Source organism: Macaca thibetana, chromosome 1 (genome assembly GCF_024542745.1).
Source record: "Macaca thibetana thibetana isolate TM-01 chromosome 1, ASM2454274v1, whole genome shotgun sequence".
Classification (NCBI taxonomy): Eukaryota; Metazoa; Chordata; class Mammalia; order Primates; family Cercopithecidae; genus Macaca; species Macaca thibetana.
Genome location: NC_065578.1, coordinates 87,372,110 through 87,397,171, shown reverse-complemented (window position 1 = coordinate 87,397,171; position 25,062 = coordinate 87,372,110). Strand labels below are relative to the sequence as shown.

The 25,062-nt window shown below is 37.0% G+C and overlaps 1 long non-coding RNA gene across 2 annotated transcripts; it reads right to left on the bottom strand.

The window, feature by feature from the left end:
* Window positions 1-5,583: 5,583 nt before the first annotated feature.
* On the bottom strand, window positions 5,584-24,461 carry LOC126945791 (uncharacterized). Of its 2 annotated transcripts, XR_007722551.1 has the most exons (6): window positions 24,256-24,461; window positions 23,881-23,992; window positions 22,923-23,091; window positions 11,960-12,622; window positions 9,862-9,974; window positions 5,584-6,556 (listed from the first exon to the last, which is right to left on the bottom strand). It is a non-coding gene; the product is annotated as an uncharacterized LOC126945791 (long non-coding RNA). The 2 variants fall into 2 exon arrangements; XR_007722549.1 differs by having other exon boundaries at window positions 9,862-12,622.
* Window positions 24,462-25,062: the final 601 nt, after the last annotated feature.

Sequence of the window (25,062 nt, the reverse complement as noted above, 5' to 3'; positions counted from 1 at the left end):
AAAAAGTATAGATATACCAGCTTTATTTTGATTTCTAGTATCACTATCGTTCCTTAATTCCTGTGACTTCCTTCTGTGTTAACTTGTATTTTTCTGATATTTTTCAATTATTTTATTTTTAATCATTCTGTTTGGGTTAGTTATATTGGGTTTAGATACATCTAGTTAGCAATGCAGTGTTATTGTTTTTTTCAGTCTGCTGTGATATTCTCTGTTTCCATTTTTCATTTATTATGAATCCTGTAATATTTTGGTTTATTTCTATGATCGGATTTTAGATTTCTCTTTCTGTTTTCTGTTTCCCTTCCTTTATTACCTTTTGTGTTGATCAAATTCTCAATAGCTATTTTACTCTTCTTTCTTTGTATTTTTTCCTACCTTTTCTTCTTTCTCTCTCTCTCTCTTCCTTTCCTTTCCTTTATTTTCCTTTCCTTTCCTTTCCTTTCCTTTATTTTCCTTTTCTTTCCTTTCCTTTTTTCCCTTCCCTTCCCTTCTTCCTCTCTCTCTCTTTCTTTCTCTTTCCTTTCCTTTCTTCCTTTCTTTCCTTTCTCTCTTTCTTTCTTTCACCCATTCATTAGTTAATTCACCCATTCCTTCAGCAGTTGTCCTTAATTTTTAAATACCTGTAACATTAAAAAGTATAAAATTATTTACTATTTCTAGCTTTCTCTTAAAAAATATATCAACCTTAGCCACTGTCATGCTGGTAAATGTTTAGTTACCAGCTTCCTAGAGAAGGAAAAAAATCCTGATTTGTAGCATTTACTGATTTCCCTGGTGTAAATATTCCTACCATGACTGATTCCAAGCTATAAATGTGATGTCAGTGAATGTAAAGTTGGGAAGTAATGCTCAACAGGATATCATCCTAAGTATTCCAGATACCATAGACAGAGATTAACCTCAAGAACATAGGAAATAGCTAAATGAAGCAAAATAACTGGAAAGTAATGGGTTTGGGGTATTTATTACCTTTGCTTCTAATATAATTTATTTAGCTCTAAATTGATGTACTTGAATATTTAAATAATGGCTGTGTTTGATAACCAGTTTGCAAAATTTCTAAAAAGCTGCTTTTTTGATCTCGTTTAAGAACACCACTGATCTTAGACTGCTTTAACCAGCCACTCTGCATTCCTATCCCCACCCCAAATGGACACACAACAATCACTGTTATTTTGGCAGTTTTTGACTTGTTTTATTTTAAATGTGTGCATACAAAATATTACTTCACAGATAGTCATTAATTCATTTATTAACATATGTCAATTTCTGGCTTCATCCTTCTTCCTTAATTCTATGACTTCCTTTTATGTTAATTTGTTATTTTCCTGAAATGCGTCCTTTAATAAATCTATTAGCAAAGGCATATGAGTGGTAAATTCCTTTTGTTTTAATATGTAAAAAAAAAAAAAAAGCTTCAATTTTGCCTTCTTTCCTGAAAAATAGCTTAGTTGTGTAAAACCTGCTAAACTGACAGCAATTTTCCCTCACTACTTTCAAAATATTTGTTCATTCCTTTCTGGCATTTATTATTACTGCTGATGAGTCAGTTATCAGTATGTCGGTATAATTGTCACGGTCTTCTCTTTTTTTCTCTCTTCCTGTTATCTTTAAATTCCCCCCTACCCCCCACTTCTTCAGTGTTGTACAGTTTTGTTAAGATGCCTCTTGGCCTAGATTTATCCATATTTATGCTACTGAATGCCCACAGTACTCAGGTCTATTTACTCATTTCTTCAGTTCTGGAAAACTCATTATTTCTTCAGGTAATACTTCATCTTTTCTTTTCTCATTTTTTTCCCACTTTCTGCAGCACTTAGTAGATGTAAATTGACTCTTGTCAATCTGTTCTTCGTTTCTTGTATCTGATATTTTATGTAGAAAGACGAAACAAAACTCTTAAAAAAAAAAAACCCTCTTTGTCTCTATATGATTAATTTTGGGTAAAGTCCTCAGTTCTTTTTTTCCAATTTTCTACTTCTTTCTTCAACCATTTTTAGTCTAGGGTTTGTATGCTATTAATATTTGTAAAAATCAAATATCTCCCACTTTCCAGAATCTTTGTTTTTTTTCCATAACCATCTATTTTTGTTTAGTATCTTTTTAAAAATAACTTATTTACTTTAAATAGGTGTTATTTCTTCATTTATCTCAGTGAATATTGAAGAGTCTCATTATATGAATATGAAAGTTTTTGTCAGATGGCTCCATCAAATTAATTCCTTTAGCTTAATTACTATGCTGAATATTTATTTTGTTAGCTACCTTTAGTTGCACTGTATTTCTTAATGTGCTTTGTAATTTTGATTTTACAACTTATTGTGAGTGAGAGTTCTTATTGCTTTATTGCTATTTTTTTTTTTTTTTTTGCTGTATTTAACTTTTTTCTTTTCCTTCTATGTGCACCCCTTTGTGTGTGTGTGTGTGTGTTTGTGAGTGACTGCTGCCTACTACCCATGTAACTTTAACTTCTATCCCCATCCTTACCCAAGTCTTCTCTTGCAGTTTCTGTGCTTCTGTTCTTCAGCAATATTAGGGATCTCACAGATGTATCCACCGAACCAATAACTGGCCCAATTCAATTATTGGCCATGGTGGCTAGCAAAATATTTGTGCTTGTTTTGTTTTAAGCTATATTTATAGGGAAGACTGGTTAGTTTCACCTCCTGGCTTTAAGCAGTAAGCCAAGCTCTGGTTTCCCTTCTCACACTTCCTTCACCCCACCCTCAATCTCATCTGAACACTTTAATTCCCATTTACAGCCTCCTCCCACCCCAGGAGCAGGGCTCCTAAACTCCACTGCCGCTACCATACTTGAAATTTAGTAGGTGTACAACTTCAGCTCACCATACAGCTTTGCATTTGTGTTATTTCTGTGGTCCAAAGGATCCTCACCTTGGTTTTAAGTCTGATCTTTTTACTTTTCTGTTTTTATATTATCTATTGTTTGTATAAGATGGGACTTGTCAAGTAAACATTGCATTCTATCATGACATCTTCTGCTTTCAGAGGCTTAAAACCAAATGTACGCAAAATTCAAACTGAGATTCCTAAGCATATTCTTAATGTCAAGAAGCCTTTCTTTTATGTTTCTGTAGAAATGGGGTCTTTCGGTTACTCAAAATAATATTTAAGCCTCATTATGTGATCAGAGTAGTCTAGGCCTTTCTATTTTAAAGAAAGATTTAGATGAGAAACACTGCAGGCGGCTTGAAGATAATATGCTAGGCATGTGATTGTCTCCTGGGGTGTTATTGTCTTCTCTGCTATCTTCCATGATTTCCAAAGTTTTATGAAAGATTCTGTACACATCCAACATAGTATTGGCTGGAATACATTTTATTAGTTACTTTTGCCCAAAGCTGGTATATTGCCTAAAGCTAGTAACTAAAGTCTTGTAACATAATGTCTAGTTATTTATATTACCTTGACCACTTTTATCTTCTGGCATTCCTAATACAGGGAGCTTTTTTCAATTTTTTTTTTTTTTTAAAGCCTTCTTTCTACATATTTTCCTGAGCCCAAGTAATGGAACTGTATCATTCTGCTCATTATGTTCATCATCATTTTGACCCTCATCTTGTGGTCAAAAGAGCATGCATAAATGAAAAGTAGCATCTCCCATCCAAACAAAAAATAATTTAAAAATACCATCCCATTATAGTACAGCATGCATTGCACTTGTATTGATAATCAGTGTATCTGAACATCACCCACATGAGGCTCCAACAATGATACAACAGGACTTTTTCCAGCAATATCTATATATAATAATTGCACACAAATATTAGTCTGACTTTTAAGAAAACAGAAACTATGCGTTTAATATTCTCAGAAAACACAAAAAGATTGAATTGTCATATAGCCAGACCACAAAGATGTTTCTTCCAAAACTGAAGACTAGAAAGACTGCCTCATCTTTGTTACTTTCAGGGAATTGGCAAAACTTGTCACATTCATGCAGAATCAAAATGACCCTTCTTTGGTCCTGTGTGTATGTGTGTGTTGGAGTGTGTCGGGGTTGGGAGGGAGTGTATGTAGCTTTTTTCTTTTTGCAGAGGGTTTATATGTTTAAATGGAGCAAAACTGATATTTCTGTCATGAAGCCCACTGATGGAACCTGGGGTTTGACTCCTGCTATGCTGTAATTTCACTAGACAGTAAATTCTTTGAGAATGAGTCTCTCACAGTATCACATAGAGCATAGCGTATTTTCAGGCATCTCCATTGTTGCTTGTGGTTCCATTTCTCATGTGCTTCCCCCCACACTAATCCTTCCATTGGAATTATTGCCACCATGCGGAGGAGCCCTCAATAAGCCATTCAGCCTGTGTTAAGTCTCTCCTATGTCCATGTGTCGTGCCCCATATATTAAATATTTCTACCATTTTGTATTTTAATCTCAGGAACTTTATCCCCCTTACCATTGGACAATGAACATCCTGAGAGAAGAGCTTGAACCTTTTAACTCAATGTGGTGCCTGGACTAGGTGCTAAATAAATGTTTTTAAATTAAAGTATTCACTACTTCTCTGAGGGGTCTTTAAAAAAATGGGCTTTATTATTATTCTGGTTTTCAGTTGAAACCTAACTTGTGGGAGACACAACAATGTCCCTGCTTACATTAGTCAAAATGTCAGTAGTTTCACATAATAAAAATAGATTTCTCCCTAATGTCTTGGTTCCATACAGTCAGTCAGGACTAGGATTACTCGGTCATGTGGCCCTGTCATCTTCTGGAACTTCATTCCCTTCTATATTCAGTCAGTGTGTGGGAAATGAAGGAGGATGTGAAAGTCTGAAGTTTCATATATAACTTCAACCATACTTCATCAGACAGAACTCAGGCCAATGACTCCAGCTTAGTTGGAAGGAGGCTTGAAAATATAGTCTAGTTATGAGCTAGGAGAAAATAAAATGAAGTTTAGTTAGCCCAGGCTTGCACCTGCTACACTGACATCTAAGGAAGTCTAGAAACTGGTCAAGCCTGTCATGCAATGGCTTATGTGTTGCAAGCACTTTTTTTTTTTTTTTTAACATCACAATAGATTGGCCATTAACTACTTGGAACTTAATTGTCGTTATGTTCCTGGGATTTTAGTGTGTCATTTGCTATACTTTGTTGATGTGAATAGAAGCTGGTAGAAATATTTGATTGACAAAAGCATTTTTTAAATTTGAGAAGTAACTTTGTACCTTGTGACAAAATAAGACATTTCTAAAAAGATTATGATGCAGAAAAAATATTTTTAAGGAGCAGATGAAATTAGCTACCTGAGTCCACACCTTAGCAAGTAAGACTTGTTTATCAAAGTTTGTTTTCTCTAGTTTTAGTCAAATTGATATTTATAAGTCTTTCATACTAGAAATCATTTGAGGGAAATGACATCACTTATTTTTCATGAAGTGTATCTTTTTTTGTAGGATCCATTTTTCTCCATCACTAATGTTTCAACTGCTAACTGGTCTGAGATGTGTTTTTTTAAATGAAACAAACCAAAGTAGGTTCAATTAACTTACAATAACCAGAGGCAATTCAAATGTTTTTCTTTTTTTTTATTGTAAGCAAATCTGCTTTAGCAATTCCTGAGAAATGACAAATTTAGCACTTGCTTTGAAGTATGTTTACATATGAATTTCAATATAAAGATGACTATTCCTTAAGTTTTGTATATAGTAAATAATGAAATTGAATTTTGTTTGGAATACTCTACTTATTCTGTTCCAAAGAAAGGAGTCATTATTTTGTAAATAAGATATGTGCCTCCATTTTACAGGTTTTCCCTGATTTTGCAAGCCTAAGTAGTCAACTGAAAGGGTTCACTCAAATCAAAGATATAAGACATACTATATAATGTGAGGTATAATTTTTTTTTTAAACTTACATCTACCACCGAGAACTTTATAAGTAGAGATTTAAGAGGGCAGGCTTGGGGACTGACTGGCCTCCTATAGTTCCTCCTAAACCTGAAAGATTATTATATCAAAAGTCAGCATTTCATTGCCCCCCTATATCCATAAAGAAAATTAAAATCATATGCTGCACAGCAAGCTTAAACCATTCAGAATGCTCGTAAACATATTTAAAGCCAAAATTACAGCTGTTTCTCAACTCTCGGTACCACGTATAGCTCTAGATGCGGTTCTTACGTTGCTGTGCACATACTGTAACAGTAATTACTGTATTTTAAGCACTATGCTATTCCACAAGAACATTTTTTTTGGTGGTGATATAGCAACCTGGTGACAAAGAGCCCCTCCTGTACCACATAACCACCTTCACAAGCAAAACACCGTGTTCTTAATGTTCTTCTAGAGTCTTGTCTTCTTTTGCTAGGGAAGGAGATAACAGGTTTTCTCAAATATGCAACCAAAGAAAGTATTTCATCAAACACACACTGTTCGGTGACCTACTGACAGCTTTTTCTTTCTGTACTTTTAATGCAGTTTTACAGTTGGAATTTAATTGATTGCGCACATGCTTGACTGAAGGACTAACTGGTTCCACTGGTAGTTCCAAACTTGTGTGAGCACCTTTTCTTGTCACTGTGCTCTGAAATATGGATGAATCAACAGTCAAACATGAACTTTAATTAACTTCCACTAGAACATACCATATGTTATACAGAGATGTAGGAAGTGTGAAATCCTTTGCAAAATGGAAATTTCTCAGAATCTGACAAAGTGGGAGCAAATTTATTATTATTTTATCCTCATTATTATTATTTGTGTTTTCATTGTCTTTGTCACCCTCACTCTGAGAGTTTGGTAGGTGATTAGGTTAACAAGTCTTCCATGAGGAACCAAAGTGTACACTGAAGTGATGATGGATCATACACTGTGAGATAACACTTGCAGTGAGAAAGAACTTACCATAAGTTTGTGATACTCTGTTCACTTGATCCCAACTCTATTTATAAGACCATCTATTGAGTAGGATGTCTAGTAGGAAAGGAGCCTGTAAGGTATGTTATTGTGTCCCCTGGCAGACTGGTAAAGTGCATGTCTAGTTCTGCTGGTGTGGACAATTATGGTGAGAGTAACACTTCGTAGCTCTAGGTGTAATGATTTGTACTAAGGATAATCCCCTAGTGATATTTTTGCAGAGATTATTCTTACATCCTAACTCACTGACTTATAACAAACAAGGCTTCCTGTCTGCTAAGTGGGCAAATTAGATGTTATCCATTAGGAATTCTGTGGGGAGCAAAATAAACATAATTTATTCATTTATATATTTACTTGTATTGTCAAGAAAGGTTCTGAGGATGTGTCCTGCTGAAAACCTTTGCTGTACAACTTTTATGTATACTTCTAAGGAGCCTAGAAAGAGACAAAGTCAAATTGGGCCTGGTATTCAAAAGATCCCAGCAGAACCTTTAGCCAGGATAGAGAAACTTGCTAAAGACCTCAATTTTGGGGTTTTCCCTTTGGCTCACAGAGAAGTCTTTGTTCTCCCAGTACCATTCTTCCTAGAAAGAGGACAATACTGTGTTTTTAATCAGAGGAAACCTATATTCAGGCAAAATCTTTCACAGACTCCTTTTACATAAAATCAATAAAAGTAGAGGTGCTTTGGCTTAAGAAGCAGGTCAGAAGGACAGAACCACCCTCTAATTCAAACTTTGTGTGTTGTTTTCCCCGTTTCCTCTCCATGGAAACCTCAAGGGAAACTTGCAGCTCCTCTTAACATAGTATGAAAAGTATTGGCTCGAGACAACTCAGACCACTTGAGACTCATTCTTCTTGACCTGAGGAAGTCCCTCTTTACTATCTATTTTGTCTGATAGAACAAAGGAGAATATTGGAAACTCCAAGCTTGAATGTGCAGCTATTTTATTATATAGATTCCCCTAAAAACTGTAAAATTTCTGTTTATATACAACAATAACTAGCAACACACATATATTTCCAAATACGGGAAAGAAAACTATGAATACACATATGTGTGTGTTTACAGGATCAGTTATACTTATGCAGAACAAGTAGATGTTTATGCTATGATTGGAAAAAACTTCCCTCAGACAAAATATACTTCTCACTGGCCCAGTTGCATGTGTAGAGTCTCCCATTACCTATTCTTCTGGGTAATGGGAATTGTTGAAAAAGAAATAGCATCTGGAGGATGGCATATATTCTGCCATTATTGACTATTAATAGTTTACTTTAAATCAGTCCTCCGGAGAGCAAGATTGGGGGATGGATCGAAATATAGAACAGAGGAAATTCAAAGAAAATAGGAAGTATAGAGAAGAAGTTGAACTGGGGAAACATTATTTTGGTTGGATTTTGAAGTACAAAAGGTTCTGACCAACTGCAGTGGGGCACAGATTTATCCAAGACAGATATTCAAAGACCCAAACCGTACAGAAAGGATAGGGTTGCTAAGAAAATCTTTGTTGCTTTTGCAATTTTTTTAACTACTTAAGAGTTTGTGTGAATATAATCTATATATAAAATTAGTAACCAATTGGCATTTGCATTTGAAAGTCAGTGAGAGGGAGATTGACTTGGTGGCTTGAAGCATACTCAAAATTTTCCAATGGTGTTTATGTGCTTCCCCATGAATCTTTTCACTTTTAACCTCTTTACTTCTTACTGGAATATCTAGGTTGCCTTTCTTAAAAATCAACTTAAGAAAGTGCCCCTAATATGCTGTTGACTGATTCATGAACTATACTAGGAAATCATCTGCTTAATTATACATCTTATAATATTCCTCTGTTCAAAAAGCACTTTGTTGCATCTACGAAACATATAGAATAGATCAATGGGCTAGCTAATGAGGGGTAGGGCGGGTGGTGGGGTTGAAGGCAGTGAGTCTTTCTGTAATACTAGGCAGCTGGATAACAAAACGAGGGCTTAAAAGCGGTCTGCTCTGTAATCCCAGCACTATGGGAGGCCGAGGCATATGGATCACGAGGTCAGGAGATCAAGACCATCCTGGCTAACACGGTGAAACCTCGTCTCTACTAAAAATACAAAAAATTAGCTGGGCGTGATGGCGGGTGACTGTGGTCCCAGCTACTCGGCGGGGTGGGGGAGGGGGGCGGCGGCTGAGGCAGGAGAATGGTGTGAACCCAGGAGGCGGAGCTTGCAGTGAGCCGAGATGGCGCCGCACTCCAGCCTGGATGACAGAATGAGACTCCGTCTCAAAAACACAACAAAAAAAGGGGGTCTGTTCTGTATCCAGCGGGCAGTCGGTTAACTATTATAGTTTCAGCTATGGGGTTACTAAAACTGAAAGATAAACAACTGCTCCATGTCAGATAAATTTTATCTGCATACTTAAAATATCAATCTTCCATAATGATACAGAGAGGAAGATAAAAATAAATAATAAATAAATAAAAAAAATAAAGCCAGATGAGAAAGAAGCCTAAAATGATAAATTGCAAAGTTTTAAATGGCCATTAAAGCTGAGCTGTCAAATGGCTACCAAATGAAGTTTCATTTCTCATTTTATTTATAAACATTCATATAAAATTGCAAGGAGAAAAAAGGGAAAATCCTTGAACTCGTGTGAAAGACATTTTGTGCCGTGTATGTTGAATTACTATTAAGTATTCACCTGTCTTAAATGGGCTCTTTCTCCAGCCTCTGCATCATACATCTTAATGTCAGTAACATCTGCAACTGAATGGTAATGTGGATCAGTGAAGATAATCACTAGTTAATAAGAGCTTGAAATCGTGCTTTGGCTAGTGTACACCCTTTAATGTATTTGGATAATTTACCAGTACAATTTTATTAAATGCTTCTGCTTGATCAAAAAGTGCTTGTATATAAAATTAGCTGAGAATCTGAATTTTAAAAAATTACTAGCACAGTGGTTGTTTTGCTTCATGCAGTCCTTACCTTTTAGTTTTCTTTAGAGCTTAGATTTCAGAAGTCATGGTTTAAAGATGATTCTTGGCTTCTATTTGAGTACATTGGTGGTGAGGTTGCAACCTTCCTCTTTTTTACTAAGTCTATGTACCACAAAGATGAAAAGACAAAAGGTGAAAAATCTATGTTCTTTGCTCCATTGATAAATCTCAAGTGCATTGGGTCTTGTGGGGACACATTGACCTTTACTATTTCTGTTTTTGTTGCTCTTTATTTATTTTGCTGCAGAATGCGATTGGTCATGAAAAATAACCCAGGGGCGATGCGGTGGGTAGTGGAGAGAAGGAGGAGGAGTGACCTGGTTTTGATTAGTTAATTCAGATTAGGGAGTAAATTCTGATTTCACAGCTGCTGTTCAGGTTCAATGGCACTACCAATTTTTCCATTTCCAGTTCCTATATATAAAGCTGACAGTTTCCTCGGCTAGAACCCTTTTTTAATGCTCCTCTTTGGCAGAGGCTCTACCTTTCCCCCCATGATTTTCAGTAGCCTTCCTCCCCCATGCAGCTTTGCCAGAGCTACTCGGTCGTGAGCTTCAAATCTCCTGTAATTCCAGTCCTAGCAGGCCCTTAAAAATGTAGCAATGCACAGATGTGCAGTGAAAATTTTTAAATGTGCACTTTCTTTTAGGAATATGAACACTGAATATCACATAAACCTCTGATGTTCCCCTTGCCACCTTCTAGAGCTTAGCTAACCCTTCCTTCTGTGTTTATATTCATGGCTCTTAGGTACATGGTCGGCCGGCTTTTAGTTCTCACGCTTTGCCATCTCTTTTCTTCTATGCCAAATAGCTTACTGATTTTATGATGTGGGCAGGGGCCAGTGAGGGAATAGTTTGAGTCCACAAGCTCCATTTCCAGTCATGGCCTGGGCTGAGTTTTAATATAGACCTTAGTTAGAGGCAAAGTCTTGTTCTTCACAAAGCTCCCTTTTACAGTTTATATAAAGAAATGATAAACATCAAAAGATCAACAGTTTCCCAAAGAAGCCAATATATAATAGTCATGCCCAGGAGCACTGTTATAACTGGAAACCTTAAAATGAGCATTGAATTGTAGCTTTGTTCCATTTTGTGTTTCCTCCTTATAATAGGGTCCCTTAAAAAGAAAGAGGAATAAAAAAAGGGAGGGAAGTTTGAGAATTGAGACTGGAATGAATCTGATCATTTAGATGTAATGAAGCAAAGAAACAATTTTCAGTTCTGGAGGCTTTTTGTTGTTGTTCTTGGGGGTGGCTATGGATATATTGAAAAATATCTTCTTGCAATCTAGTTGCAAAATAAGTCCTGCCATTTGAGTCTGTATTAACTTAACCAGGTGAAGTGAGTATTTTATGCGTACGTGTGTGATGGGTCAATGAAAAACACCCTCTCAGGGGACTTCACATCCTTTGAAACTGCAAGAAGTAATGAGTCTCATATTTTTCTCTAGTTAAAGAAAAAGCATTTGGAGTGTGTGTGCATCTTCCTCATTACAGAGTATTTGTGAAATTAGGATTTCTCCTATTTTAAAGATGGGCAATCGTCCTTCCAATTGTGTGAAATCTTCATGTATTTCAGGGTTGTTGGGCCTTGAAAATGCCATTTCTTTTAAGAGCCTCAGTAAAGTGAGGGATTCTGACAATGACACTGGTTTCAATAATGCACTGGTAGCAGACGAGTTAATAGGCACGACGCAGAGCTGAGTGCATTTGCATTGTTCAGTGTCTGGCTTAGATATGAAGTATAGGAGAGGGTTTCTGCATACAGGTTAGCTGGGTAGGCTGCATGTCATTGTCCAGAAGTGGTCATTGCTTCCAGGTTGGCGGGTACATATGTGAGTTGTTTTACTGTTTATTACATAAAGTATCTGTGAATTAGTAGATTGTCTATCTGAGGTTGTGAGTTAATCCATGATTAAACTGATCAAGGCTTGCTTGAAAATACTGGATAAAAGGCACTGTTACGTTGCAATAGTCAAAACAAAGAAGTAAGATGAGGACTGTTCTGCAGAAAATTGAGGCTAATGTCTTTCTATATGTCTACAGAGCAAAGCCAAGAAGATAATACAAACCCAAACAGACCAACCTGTTGTCATCATGGATGAAAAAAAGAGGCATCAGTTCAGTGTTTAAGACTGGACTGGAAAGCAGCAGAGGCGGTTCTAGTTCCAGTTTTCGTGCCTCCCTTTTTATAGGGGCCTTCCTCAAAGGGTCACAGGCCAGCAGGAAAGCAAGTCATTTTTGGATTTTGTGCCTTCTGTTAGTCTATTATCTGTGAAATAAGGATGACAACACCCTTTTTCATTCTGCTTCTCATTGGACATTTGGATAGACTGATGAGACAATGAATGTGAATCAGCTTTGAGTTCTTCAGTGGAAAGGTGCTCTAGAAATCCAAACTTACATGTATTGTTTCAGAGTCTCAGCATCTGCCATGATATGGATGGCTGTCAGCAAGCCACAACACCTTCCCACACACCAAAACTGAGCATCCTCTAACCTGCCTGAAAGGCAACATTTAGCATCATTGTGGAGACCCACTTTAGGTATTGACACCTTGAAGTAAGATCCACTTAAGTGCAAGGTTAAAAATGGCTCTTTTTTCACATATCCTAAGTCTTCCACTTGTACAAATGAAAATAAGGAGATTTATGAAACGGCAATGCAAATCTTCATGCTAATCAACAGAGTTTAGAAAAAAATCAGCCAGGAGCCCTGAACATGCCAGTGGCAAGTGTACTGTTTCAGCCTGCAAGAGATAAAGTACAGTGGTGCATATCGGTTAGTTTAATTTATTCAGTCTTTGCCATATCACAACCTTGTGTTTGATTTTCTTATAAACTAATAATTTCTTGAATGAATTAATACTGCTACAGCCACTAGTACCTCTACCTTGTAGAAGTTTTTTTTATTGTTGTGTATGCAACTAAATTGAAATATCTTTCACTTGAAATATTGACTTTAATATCTCATTTGAAAAATTCATGAAGCCTTTGATGTTAAATCCATACTCAATTTAGCCAAATGCCATTAGAATATGCAACACGCCTGAATACAGAAAGCATTATTGTCTGTGTTTCTGCAGAAGAATTACATTTTATGACTGTAACGTCAGGATCTTTTTTGGATTTGTGCATGAGGAAAAGAAAGGGAAAGGCAGCACATTAGATGCAAAATGAAAAGTGGTATTGATTAGGCTCTCATTTACCCACTCTCTGCTTCATTCCCTAAATGCATGGAAATAAGGGTTGTGCCACTGCAACTAACAATGCTCTATAATGAATGGAACAATCTTTAGAAAATTAGTGTGAGCATGTATGATAGTGCACAGATGTTGCTCGGAGTAACTGTCATACATTTCTTTTACATCTCCATTTACGTAAGTCTCTTTATTTCCTAATAGTATCATAATAGAAACATGACAATAGTTAATGATTTCATAAAACATGTAATGTAAAGACTGTCAGAAAGGTAGAACGTTAATTGAAACCTATAGCTATAGTGCATTAGAATTACATTTCCTAAATGAGTCATGTTAAAAATATCCCTCTTGAACCATGAAAGACAAAGACAGGTATTTAAAAAACAAAAACAAAACAACAACAACAAAACAGAACTCAAGCTTTCAGCAAATTAAAAATTTCCCCCCCGGTAAAACACAGAACAACGAACCTTGCAAAATCCACTGCGTGCTAATAGAATGTTTTTTGCCTTTAGTAATTTATGGGCACTTTCTCCCCCATCTATCGATCACATTTTAAAAAGTAAACTGCATTAACATTTTAGAGTATAATGGCTCCAGAAAATGTTTGATTTTTATCACTACTAAAACATCATCGTGATGTGTGCTTTTGTGTTAGCTGGTGCAGGAAAGGGATACTTCTTTTTGCGTGAAAGGGACTTTGGCACCATTCATGTTTATTCAGGTATCTTATGGTGCCCTGAAGTAAAGAGCTCAAGGGTCATGCTACGGACAGGCCACGCTGTTTTTAAGAGTACAAGAAACACATTTATGAAACGAGGGAGGAAAAAGAACGGAGCAGAGAGAAGACAGGAAATGGTAAGTTCCTTACTGGATGAGATAACTGACTAGCCAGAAGACTAAAGATCCTTTTGAGAGTCTTTGATGCAGTCCTTGAGCTCCAGGATGTTAGGCCCTGGGCTGCTGCCCACTCTGTAGCACCATCTGCTGGTCAATCTGCAGTCTCCGTCAGCCTGGGTGGGGAAGTGAACTGCTCTGCTCAAGACAAAGGTCACTACTGACTTCAGTGTTAACAATTTACTCCACATTGGCGGGGGGAGGAACTATTGTTATGTTACACAAGGCTAGTAGGAATGGGACTGGCTATACAGAATTTAACAAAGTGGTTACTCAAAACATCTTCTTTTTAAGGGAAAGAAAGCAAAGCCTTTTTTTTTTTTTTTTTCATGGAGAGGAAAGTATAAGAATCCCATGGATTTTTAGAACAAGACTAAACCATCTGTGCAAGAAAATTTATTCTCACCTTGATCCTTCAACATCTTGTGTATCTCCCATTCTATTAAATTAAGGCATTACTGAAATATGTTTAAAATTGAGCGCCATCCATCATAGAGATTGAGTTAGAATATCTACATAATATTTACACATCTCAACAGGAAAAGTAATTTTTCTTTTCAGTAGTTATCATTTTTGAAAACCCAGGTTGACTTGTAAGCCACCGTCTGTCTCATCCCTTACAAAGCATTTCCTCAGCTGATGCATTTCACTGATTTGATCTCACTGATATGGTAATAAAATCATTGGTCACTCAGACACCGAGCTGGTAGCCATGTGTTGAATCACCTGCTGTTAATTCAGATAGAGGTATACAGATGGGACTCAGGGACCCAAATGTGTTAATCTGAGAAATCCCTCGGCAATATCCCATGGATTACAATATTGCTGAAATATCCGGTATATTACTGCAAGTTAAATACTTCTAGAATTAATTATTAAAAGTGTATTTACCAAGGTTTAGCAACTATTTAATATGTGTTGCTTCCCAATGGGAGATTAGCCTATCTAAGGGCTGTGGAATCCTGGGGCCTTTGGAATTTATTTAACAAATGATAAGCAGCTGATTAAAAATAAATTAAATGCTAGTTAAAAGTATTTAGGGAGCTCATTTAAAGTGTTTCATTAGTAAGGAGTTTCCCCATCCCCTCTTCATTGTTTTAGAATTATTTACCTTATATATTGGGGTAGAAAACAAGATGGCTGCCAGAGAAGAACTGTGTGAATAACCATATTTCTTAACTACATTTTTTCTTTTCTGACAGTTTTGTTTTTTAAGGTGATTTTTTTTTTTTTCTTTTTTTGAGACAGAGTCTCGCTCTGTTATCCAGGCTGGAGTGCAGTGGTGCCATCACGGCTCACTACAGCCTGGACCTCATGGGTTCAGCAATCCTCCCATCTCAGCCTCCTGAGTAGCTGAGATTACAGGCATGTACCACTATGCCCGGCTAATTTTTTATTTTTTATTTATTTTATTTTTAGTAGAGACGGGATTTCAGCATGTTGGCCAGGCTGGTCTCAAACTCCAGGCCTCAAGTTATCCATCTGCCTTGACTTCCTAAAGTGTTGGGATTACAGGTGTGAAACACTGTACTGGTCCCTTAATAATTTTTTTTTAACCTCAGGAAAATAGGTATCTTAATGCAACAGAAACTTGGAAAAAATTTTGGATAATAGGTTTCCCAGTCACAGGCTGTTGTAGGATTCACCTATACTTTTTCTGTTTTTTTCTCGAAATATGTATGTAAGTATCCCTGCCTATTTTCCAATTTTTTTTTCTTCCTAGAGCTAGAGTTCCCAGTTTGTGCAAGAAAAAAACTCATTCTCTCTTATATAGTCATTCGTAGAAAAAAATGTAAATCATAATTTATGACAAAATGATTTGAATTCTTCTTTCAGAGGTATTGAGTGCTTATTATTGTTATTTGCTAGCCATTATACTAGGCTTATTCACATGCTTTCTTTTTGAATTCAGTTTTCAAGGAATTGTCACACTTACAACTTCATTGCATAGTATACACAATGCCAGTCTGCTTGAGCTTGAATCAGAAAAGTTCAAGAGCTCAGACCAACACTGATCTTTCCTTGTATGGAATTTTTGGAGAAAACAGAATTATTTTGCAGCAAGCTCAGAAAAGCAATGAGAATTTTATGTCAAAACCAACCTGAAGACATGTTTAAAGATTGAACTGTGTGTTTTGTTTTAATACTTACATTATGTTTCATGTGCTTGAAATCAATATCTTCATATCTAAGCCTTTTTTGTGTGTGTATGTGTTTAAGTTCCTTGAGACTAAATTCTCAGTCTTTATATGATTAAAAGACATCCTGACTGAGGGCATTATGCTTAATACAAACTAGTTACAAGTAAAGATGACTTTGAACGTGGATCTTATTCTTGTTGATGTCTAAGTGCTATGAATTTGGAGGGAGGATTTGTTAGACAGGGACTGAGTGGCAGTGGGGAGATGGGGCATAGTATAGAGACCAGGCTTTGATGAAGAGAAATGCTGGCTTTCGGAAGGAGACACTGACTCCCCCTTGTTATTCATCAGCATAGTCACAGCAGAGAAGGTTGCTGGGTTGAATGACAGAGGTATGTTTTTAGATGTCTAGGAGGACCAGATAACAAATTAGAACTATCCAGGTTATGAAAAAATACAGCAGATACACCAGATTTATTCAAACAGGAATTTGTGCTATTGGCCAAATATAGACCAAACAGCAAATGGTGACCTGAAATAGGAACTAGCACTTTTGGTAACAGAAATCTCTCCAGAACCAAATCCTGGACAGATAAAGTGCCAGTGAATAGGAGAACCTAATCACAATACAGAGTCTGAGATTGACTTGCGTGACTTGTGGTTAAGAGCTGGAAGTCAATGATAATAATTGAGTCGATTTATCTTAAGGATCAGGGATAATCAACCTAAAAGACAAAAGGAGTTGCCATCTTCATTTATCAGCCAGATCTTGGAACCGGAGGACACAGCCACTTATGGTTCCTGCATGAGGCAACTCCAAAGGCAAATGTAGCATTTACCCAAATCCTGAAGATAAATGTATGTAAAGTGAAGCTCCCACAAGTTAATATGGGTAGCTTTACCACTATTGGAGAAGTGAATAAAATCAAGTGAAAAATAGAATGCATCTTGGCTGTACTCGTTGGCCATGGCCACTGGTCAGGCAGCAGCTGTGGTCTTTATGTTACTAGCAAAGGCTTTGAAACCTCTCCTGGATCATCTCCCACCCTCATGGCTCCCTGAGCAATGCCGATAACAACTAGCCAAGCGACTGATGCTGCTGCTGAAATTACCTCTTTGGTCTCACACAGAGCCATCCTCAATCTGTGGAGAACAGCCAGCATGTTTGGAGAGATGGCAAATTATGGACTGAATGCATCCCATTGTACATTGGGGTTGCATTAGTTCACAGGAGACCTTCCAGTAGGAAGAATGTCTGATCATATTTTATGCTGCCAGGCAGTATTGGTAAATGCCGGAGTCTTGTCTGGAGCTGGGACTCTTAGAAGTTGTCTTTTGTGCTAAAGAATTGTTTTGGTTTATGACAGCTAAAGACCCTGATTCTGAGTACCTGGTTGTGGTAACTATAGATGTGTACCTATAATTATCATAATATTCATGTCTAGAATTGTGAGAAAACCACACATGCTGAGGATATGTTCAGCACATTTAACTCATAGTGGGACTATTCCTTATTAAAACTTTTTCTAATAGTGAAAAAAAAAAATCTCTTTTGGTGCATTGGCACCAGAGCCAATCCATTGCCAATTCCTGAAGCTAAGAAGAACAAAACAGATTATTTTCTGAAACAGGAGATGTTTGTTTTAAACCCCTGGAGAATGTGGAATTTGGCTTAAATGGTATGGCTTTCTCTGATCAAGACTCACATCTCTTAGTACGCTAAACTTAGCCTATTGCTTGAGAAAGGAAAGATGAAAAGGGATGTTCAGTGAATATAGTCCACAATATTGGAGTGTTGGAGTATTATATAGGCCATTGAGAAAACATAAAATAATTACTGATGATAGCTAACATTTGTTGAGTACTTTCTATGTGCTTTGCATAGTACTAAGTTCTTGCATACATGACCTAATTTATTTCTCCTAACCATCTATGAAGTAGATACTGTTATTTTTGCATATTTTTCAAATGAATAAACCCAATGCTTAGAGTGGTTAAGGAAATTGCCTAAGTTTGTTCAGCTGGTAAGTTACAGAGCTGCTTCTGACTTTAGATTTATCTGATTCCAGGGCTCAGTTTCTTCACTTTGAGTGTTTATATAGTGAGAAGATCATTATATGGAATGTTAATGCTATAGGGAATTGAAGGCAATAGGGTCAAAAAAGTGTTAACTTAAACTATATTTAATACTTCCAAAGATGTGAAGACTTGTGACAGTTATGTACTACCCACCTCCCCAATTGAAGATACAAAGCTTACCCCCTGATAGAGGGTACCCCTCTCTGATGGCTTTGCCCTGCCTACCCTCTGGGAGGTAACTGTGATAATGAATTTGATTGGTGCATTTTCTTATACTCTCTCTCTCTCTTTCTGTGTGTATGTACTTAAAGAATGTACCTTATTTTCTACATTACTTTTGATCAGGTTCTGATACGGGAATTTTTTTTGCAAGTTAGAAAGAAGGAGCCTAGAGAGAAAATGGAAATCATACAACTCATCTCTTGTGAGAGTGTGTTGTGCAACATAAAGCTTGTTTTAAAGAATTGGGGTACCTTCCTCAGGACTGTGTGAAAGATCTAAGCAACTTTGCCAGCATATTTTCAGGGAACATGTTTGTGAACCACAAGTACACAAAACAGACCTTGAAATGCTTGCCCTTTCCTGTAACCAAGGGCGGAATGGAATTTGCCCTCTTGTCTGCACTGTGTGACTATCAGAATGGCTCATTTTCTTTGATCCTGTGTTTTCTGGCATTTGGACAATGTACCCCAAGAAGTTAAAATCATCATCCTTGCTTGGCGCTCTGTGGCAGCTGCCTGCCTGGTGGCTTCTGGTAGTTCCGTGAAACGTGTGGGCAGAAGAACAGAAGGGCTGAGGAAGGAATAGAGTGACTGGAATAGCATTCGCCGGCAGAATGTTTGTAGCTGAAGGTGGAGCATATCCAGAGGACACTGTTAGGAATATTTTAAAATCACAGGTGCACTTCTGCTCCTTGCAATTTAAAGGCACACAGTAAATGCAATTTGTATAACTGTTTCACAAAGTGGCTAGATGGCTTCCTTATTTCTAAATTGGAGTTTTTGTGGGCCCTCCGTAGGCAAAGGGAAGGTAAGCTGGGTCTCCTTCTTGCAAGAATGAATGAGTGTAAAGCAACTCCGTTTCCCCAGCACCTGGAAAGAGCGTGTAGGAACTCAAGAAGGGTTTTTTGAAGAAATGATTAAATAGAAATGTCATGTTTTCCCACTTGAGGCTAACTCAATTGTGCAAAAATTTTTACTCATGCCTGTTAACCCCACCACAGTTACTTGGTTCAGCTGTGAGATAGGACGTGATTGCTTCATGCATAGGTGGATTCTGAGCTACTTTCAGAGGCGAAGGAAAGAACTTCCTGTGCCCATGATTTTCATTGATTTACTAAAACCTGAAATGCCACCTGAGGAATGTTTTTAAAGGAACAGAAGAAAGAAATAAAAGAAACCTCCTTAAAATAGTGGTCCAAAGTTTTAAAATTATATATCATATCTGTAAACTTTTTTTGAGTACTTATCCCCAAATATGCGCATTTATTGATTTATACATTATGTACTATTGCATAAATATGTTAATACCTAATAGAACATATGCAAATATTTTAAGAAGGAGACAAACCTGAAATAAAAATATTTTATTTATAAGGGTACAGAACTTTTGCTTTCATAAAGATTATTGTTATGCTATGATTAGTTATAATTCAGACTTTTTTCATCTTGGTTTAATATTTTGTGACATGACTTCTGGGTCTAAATTCAGCTTATTTTAAAATTTTGTTTTAAAGGCTATTATAGCTAAAAATAATATTTTATCAAAGTGTATGGGTATCATGTAAAAAGGCATTGTGGCTACATTTATGGGTTTGTGATACCCAGATGTGGGTCTCCTCCATCACTATAAGGCATTTGTGTGGCTCCTTGGAAAGCTAATGCCCATCTTCCCTGGTGTCAATCAGTTGTCTTTGCAAACTAATTATAAGGTATACATCTTATATATTTTTAACAAATGAATTTAAATCCCTCTGAGAATTTTGATCTGGAAGGTTTTAAAACAGGTTATAATATTCTGTTTTCAAGTTGTTAAGTATGAAGATGTGGTGACATCTTTAGTAGTGGTGCATCTTTAGTAGCAAAATCATTTTTACAATGGAAATGATTCTTAATACAAATTTAAAAATATTCTTTACATAATCCAAGTTTTAGTTTTAAATACACTGTTTGTCATCCATGATTAAAACATTAAGTTAAACCTTAAAGGCCAAATTAAGTACATAAGTTAGTGAATATGCCCCTTGTCTTTTTGCAAAAGAAAATGCACACTTATATTTAAATGTCACAAGATTTTTCTACTTCTCGTTAATGAGATAAATACCTAACCACTGTGATACAAAAGATCTTTGTGGCCCTTCTCTATCTCATTAACAAGAATAGTAAATATTTGACTATATTTTAAAGGCTTTGTGGTTGTCATGGTTGTCGTTATTCCTAAAGGACTTTGACACTTCAGCTTCAATTTCTTTCTTTTTATTTTTTTTTGAGCCCGAGTCTCGCTCTGTTGCCTAGGCTGGAGTGCAGTGGCAGATCTTGGCTCACTGCAACCTCCAACTCCTGGGTTCAAGCGATTCTCCTGCCTCAGCGTCCTGAGTAGCTAGGACTACAGGAGCTTGCCACCACGCCTGGCTAATTTTTTTGTGTTTTAGCAGAGATGGGGTTTCACCACGTTGGCCAGGATGGTCTCAATCACCTGACCTTGTGATCTGCCTGCCTTGGCCTCCCAAAGTGCTGGGATTACAGGCGTGAGCCACTGCGCCTGGCCCAGCTTCAACTTCTTCGCCCATGAATGATGCCAGTAAAGAGTTTTCGGACACAGATTTTGAAATCTTACTTATTTTGTGTGGTTTAGTTTGATTATAACTTGTTAGCATAATACACAAATCCAGTCAACTGTCAGCATCCTGGCGACCTGAAGGCACCCTGCCACTCTTCTACATGTGGACTCCCTGTTCTTTTTTCAGGTCATTTTCATGTCACTTATGTGACATATGACCACTTAAAAGGCAGACTGGGTAACAGTGGCTGAGTAAATGTATATTAAATATCAGTGAGCCTTTTAATTTTTGTGCAAGAAAAATACATATGTGTAAAAGAATTAAGATTTTTCTTCTCTATCTGAGTATATCACCGTATGCATCCCAGATTAAAAACTACCTTTACGGCCTTGACCCCCATTATACTGTGAATCTCCTTGGGTGATGGAAGTACTTGAAGTAATTATGTCACTCAGAATGATTTAATTCAACTTTATTAAAAACAGATTTTGATTGGGTAAAAACATGAGTGAAGTAAATAACCTTGGCCCTTGGTGGTGGTTGATAATTACTGGGATTCAAGGGGTGATGGAGAAGATAACGTACAAACCTTGAAAGCTAAGAGAATGAAACACAAATCCTCATGTTTTACAACATTCTTTCTTCCTACTTTTATGAGAATGCAGAACTGTAGTACAGGGCAATGCAGTCACCACTGCTGTTTTCTCCTAGTCCAGAGTACAGCTGTGTACTGGGTCTATCAGACAGAAAGATCTTGGCCAAGGCAAGACCACGCTTCAACCTGGAGCCAGGACATGGCCCCTGGCAATGGCCAAGGTGTTCAGTCAAAGCACAGGTGGTTGGGATCCAAGGGTGGTATCATCCCATGGATGGCTGGTTGTTACCCTGGATTATGAATATAGCCTGACATTCATTCAGATGTCTAAAATCTAAGTGTTCAAGTAGCTTTTCTGGGCTATGCCATTTTCCAGTGGGAGATATTGAGGCAGCTTTTTAGTTTAAACATATTACAATAATGTTCTATACCAGTTTAGTGGGAAAACCAGTATTTTCAAAGACCCTGTAATCTTTTCACTGAGAGCTGCTTGGAGTTGGTAGCTTTCTTCCTCTTATGCTATTTTAAGCCTGGCAGCAGAAGAGGTGGATTCTATTTTATCCCCATAATTATTTTAATTTCTGGGCTGATGGTGCCATCACTTTCTCCCTCAACTTTTTCCTACTTTCTTTCACATCATTCTCTACTGAAATGCTACCACCAGACACAGGGAGTCACTACCAGTGGCTGACATCTTTATGATCATTCACAAATGATCACAATCACCAGTGATCACCTTGAATAATGCAATAAGATCATGTTTCTTTTATTTCATTTTGTTTTTAGAGACAGAGTCTTACTCTGTTGCCCAGGCCGGAGTGTAGTGGTGTAATCATGGCTCACTGCAGCCTCAACCTCCTGGGCTCAAGCCATCTTCCAGCCTCAGCCTCCAGAGTAGTGGGACTATAGGCATGTGCTACCATGCCCAGCTAATTTTTAAATATTTTTGTAGAGATGGGGTCTCACTATGTTGCCCAGGCTGGCCTTGTACTCTTGGCCTCAAGCTATCTTCCCACCTCAGCCTCCCAAAGTGCCAGGATTACAGATGTGAGCCACTGTCCCTGGATTCATGGTTCCTTTATATCTGATATTTAGAGGAATAACATGGACATTGTATAATATCATGTTTCGGAGCACATGTGTTTTTCAACATCTATTCTTCTCTGGAGAAAACATGTTCTCTCTTGCTAAGTAAAATACATCTATATTCTGTAAATCCTGAATGCCACATCAGCTTATGTTACACACTATGAGATGAAAAACACCACAATGTGGCACATGTAAGATAGAGCCTATACTCCATTTGTGCTGAGTTTGATGCTGATGGATGAAAACTTATTAGAGGAATTCACTCACCATGCTTGGAGACTTTGCTGTTAATGGTTTTCCATATCTCATTTTTCTGATGTGAGTCTTATTTTAGAGACTTCAGACTAGATGATGGAAGACTGGGGAAACATTCTACCCCCAAAACTCCCCAAACTTGTACACTTTTTATATTGCTGTAACTCATAGGTGAAAGTGGCTGGTGGAGAGAAACAGTACATTATCAAGTCACCGTCTTCTACAGAATACAAATAAGCCACACTGACTACAATGGCCTTCTATCAATTTAAAGGTACCCATGATTTACATTAATGAATTCCATAAAATGTTATTAACTGAGGGATGGCCAGTCTCTGTGAAAAGTATTGATTGTGGAACTCTAAATAAACATATATGTAGGACTTTTAAATATGAAAGCACTCTTTTTATGAAGAACTCAGAGGTTTAGCAAATTTAACCATTGACTATACTCTAGAATTCAGGAAAACATGGCAAAGATCTTCCCAGCTGTGTGGAAAACAGCTTCCCAAAGGCACACACAATATACTTCATAGGAGAACAGGGCACTGCTCTCAGAACCTCATACTGTAGACCACTGGGTGTACAATAAGGCATTGTATGAGAAACACCAGGGACATACTGATAACAGATAATGAACAGCAGTGAAAAGAAGGAGATGAAGAACTATTAGAGACAAGTATGATAATTTGATAGGACCTAATAGAAGCAAAAGTGGTCCCCTAAAGCATAATGCAGTTATTTTCCTGATGGTGATTTTGAATAAATAAGAATGAGTTAAATTATGCTCATTTCACTCTGTTTGAGAAAGCAGATCATTATGCAATACATTTTTTCTAAGTTCTTTCAAAAAGGATTAAATAGTAGTAATTTGAACTTATTGAGCATTTACTATGAAACAAACATTTATCTAAGAGCTTTTTAATGCATTATCTCATCAAATCCTCAGAAAAAGATTATGAAGACTTACCATTATTATTTCCATTTTACAGATGAAGAAATGGAGGCAAAAATACATTAAGTTGCCCAAGATGCAGCCAGAAGTAGACTCAGATCGCCTGTGTTGCATCACTGTGTCATACCTGCCCAATTAAGATAAATAAGTATTGCTACTTAAAATAAAAACCTCAGTTGTCTGAAAATCTTACTTGTATGAATCCTGATGATGCAGTATAAATGAGACACTTATGCATATATTAAAATAGCTTTAATTATAACTAGGCTCCAATTATGTTACCTAGTAAAGTCTTTACTGAGACCTTCTTTATTGATAGATAAGAATGTTTTACAATTAAAGCTTTGATTATTTTCTGTAGGTGGAGGTTTACATATAGCATGAAGATACCTTTAAGGTTGACAACTTGCTGTCAAGATACTTAGGAGAATATTGAATTGATCCTGGAACTTTAGATTTAGAAAATCATTAAGACTTGTTTATGTTATTCCTTTGCTTTGCAAAAATATTTTTTTACAGATGGTACAAAGGTAAACTTTAGCTTTGCTCCTGTCAGAATTATCTAATTTCTAATTAGGGGAGCCTGATTTAATGAGATTTTCCTAAGTAGTTTGGATAAGCCTTGGATGACTGACTTTAAATAAGTGATGTGGTTTTTTAAAAAAAAAGAAACTAGTTAATCATTTGTTGCTTTCATAATTGATCAATCCAGCATTTCTTGTACAGCTAGGTAATTAGGCATTTGTAACAGACACTGGGACTGCAATGGGGGATGAGAAAGGAGAGCCCAAAAGGAAGGAAGCAAGCTACTGTGGTTCCTCACTCCTCTATAGGCTGGAAGGAGCAGGGGAATCCCAGCAGCCACAGTTGGAGCCCACCTATGCATGTTCATCATCCAGCCAGGATCCTGTTGACCACCTCTGCTAAATATTGGAGCTTGTTCCCACATTAGTGTTATCAATTTGGTGAGGTTAGCGGTAATACTAGCTGCCAGTGCAGTTGCGTTTCTGCATACCCTCTTTGTATGTACATGAGACCATCGAAGCCACTAAAAATCAGGGTGAAGATGGCCATTCAAAAATATATCAGTTACTATGTTATTTCAAGAAGGAAACTGCCAAGTAGAATAACCTGTATGCTTGTAAGTTTATCAGAATTGGTTGAATTCAAGTAAATGCTTTGAAAGTTATAGAACAA